Source organism: Poromitra crassiceps (assembly GCF_964638095.1).
Source record: "Poromitra crassiceps genome assembly, chromosome: 7".
In the NCBI taxonomy this organism is placed as follows: Eukaryota; Metazoa; Chordata; class Actinopteri; order Beryciformes; family Melamphaidae; genus Poromitra; species Poromitra crassiceps.
In genome coordinates this window covers 24,957,830-24,960,335 of record NC_139628.1, presented here as the reverse complement: position 1 = coordinate 24,960,335, position 2,506 = coordinate 24,957,830, and positions in this window count along the sequence as shown.

The window sequence follows — 2,506 nt, the reverse complement described above, 5'->3', positions numbered from 1 at the left end:
AGAAAAAAACATTTAGTTACAGTTACAAGATTGAGCTAGCACTGGCAGTTTTGTGTGTATATACTTATGTGTGGTATTTATTAAGTTTTGGGAAATTACGATCTCTAGCTCAAGTTTGCCTGCTTGGCCTTTGACAACACTTCCACATGGGGGTAACCGGTCTCAGGGGGAGAGGTGACCACGTCCATTTAGGAGACTGGAATTGTTGTATATGATTTCATACCATTTGTGCAGCGTCAGCGTTCTCACTCCAAGGGTGTCAAATACCACTGCTTTGACACGCACCTTTTGCCGTCGGATGTTTAACGTGTTGAGCGTCACCCTGTGCACGGTGGCATGAGTCATGTGACCTTGAATTCTGAGAAACGACGCAGCTGGAAGGAAGACTGTGATGTGATGGACGACCTGCAGCAAGGCTGAAGACTGGTCTTCCAGCCTCCCTCTGCCAAGTGGACCCCGGCATTGGAAAGGCCGTCCTTCAGAACCCCCGGGCCGAGTCAACCCTGCAGTCTCTAGTGTCTAACTTAAGGCAAGTGTTTACGCCTCCACCACCCCGGCCCTATGTGTCTCAGCTTGTTTCACTAGCAGCATGGAAAATAGACGTAACACATTTAGTTACATCTGGCCAATAACTGCAGACGGGCGGGGTGTTTTGACTCAAGAGTCACATTTACAAACATCATCCCTCCCCCAAACAGAAGCCCCTCCGACCTTCAGAACACATCTGAAACCCTCTCAGACCAGAGTATAAAACAAGCTTAATGATGTTTTTGTGTGTAAGTTACCTCCACAAGAGTGTGTCAGAAGGAGGAGGACAACAGTGTGATGGAGAACCAAGACAATGAAGACCCTGAGCTGAGATTTAAGGGACAGGCCGTCCTTCAGCTGAAGCATCCTGGAGTTCTGAACGCTGAAATAAACCAGTGAGATGTTGATTTCCAGCAAGAGCTTAGAAATGATGTTTATGCAAAAGAATCACAACCAAAATATCCATTCCTCCAAAGTTACTCTTAAAATGCTTCAGGGTCTTTGTTATTATCTGCCAACAATCATTCTATCAAGAGTAGATTATTTTATTTCATTTATTTTTTATTTTGTTCTGCAATCTCATTTTAGAATGAAGCTTTATCCGATTTTGGGAGAATCATAATCTCATCCTTCATAGTGCATCAATTTATTTGCATTTAAAATGCTAAATATAAAACTACATCCACCATGTTGAATAATTGTAACAGGACATAAACTGTTCAACAGGTCCCCCTGGTGGCTGTTCCTTTATGTTCAAGTTAATCGACAAATACATTTTATTTTGCTTGTAGGATGAATACAAACGTGTCCTGACGAGCAGTTTCAAAGCTTACACATTTACTATATTGAATAACAACAACAACAACAACAACAACAACAACAACAACAACAAAGTAATTTCTTCTACAGATGCCCTTCATTGTTTGAGAACTTTAGTTTCACTTTCATCAGTGGCCAAAGAGTGTAAAACAGTTCTGACAGCAAAGAGAGAATAATTTTAAATTGTGTTTTGAAGCTGCCATGTTTGTTGAATATATTACACTGGATACAACACGTGGTTTATAATTTACATAATCATCATCGTCAACCTTTATTTCACCAGGCAAGTTAGTTAAGAACAAATTCTTACTTACAATAACGACCTGGCAATGACCAGACAGTGCAAGTCCAGTTGCTTCAATAAATTATTCAATACATTACTGACATGTAAATCCATAATGACCGACAGGACTTTGTGCACAACCACTCAAAACAACAGTCTGTTTTCAAAGTCAAATAATTGCTGTTGACGTTTTATGATTAAATTATTATTACTACATTTCATACCATTTTGAGCCCAATAAATGACTCATATAGACTATATGAAAACATATTTGTGTTTGAAAGGAAACCTCCTGCACCTGATGTCAGACCTGCTTTCATTCTAAAAGCATAATTATAATAAGCAATTTGAGAATAAGAATATAATTTGATAACATAATTCATACCTGGATGATCGACCCACCTGTCCGCACAGAGAGGAAGTAGCAGGCCAAAGTCTAACTTCATCCTGGTCACCTGATGTCAGTGACAGTGTTGGAAAGTACTCTGTCTGTTTGCTTATATGACAAATTAACCCTGTTGTGCCTGTGTTTCTCAATTTGCTCATTGTTTAGGGGGGGGGGGGGAGCGAGTGCAGACTGAACCACCACATCAGGCCTTTTAAAGAAACTGTGAACAATCAAAAGAAAATATATACTCAATAAAAAAAACATTTGATTACAGGTTTTCTTTTTTCTGTGATCAGGGAGGAACCTCCCTCATTTCAGAGGTGGTCAAATTGTCAAACTGATTTATCAGTCTAGCCCTAAACATTATAGTGAGTCTGAAATGTCTATTTGCTTCAGCCTGAACAACATAATTGAGGACACTATTTCATTTATGTTTTATTTGTGCGCTACTTAAACTACTCTCTGCTTAAAACAAACTGAACTTTGGA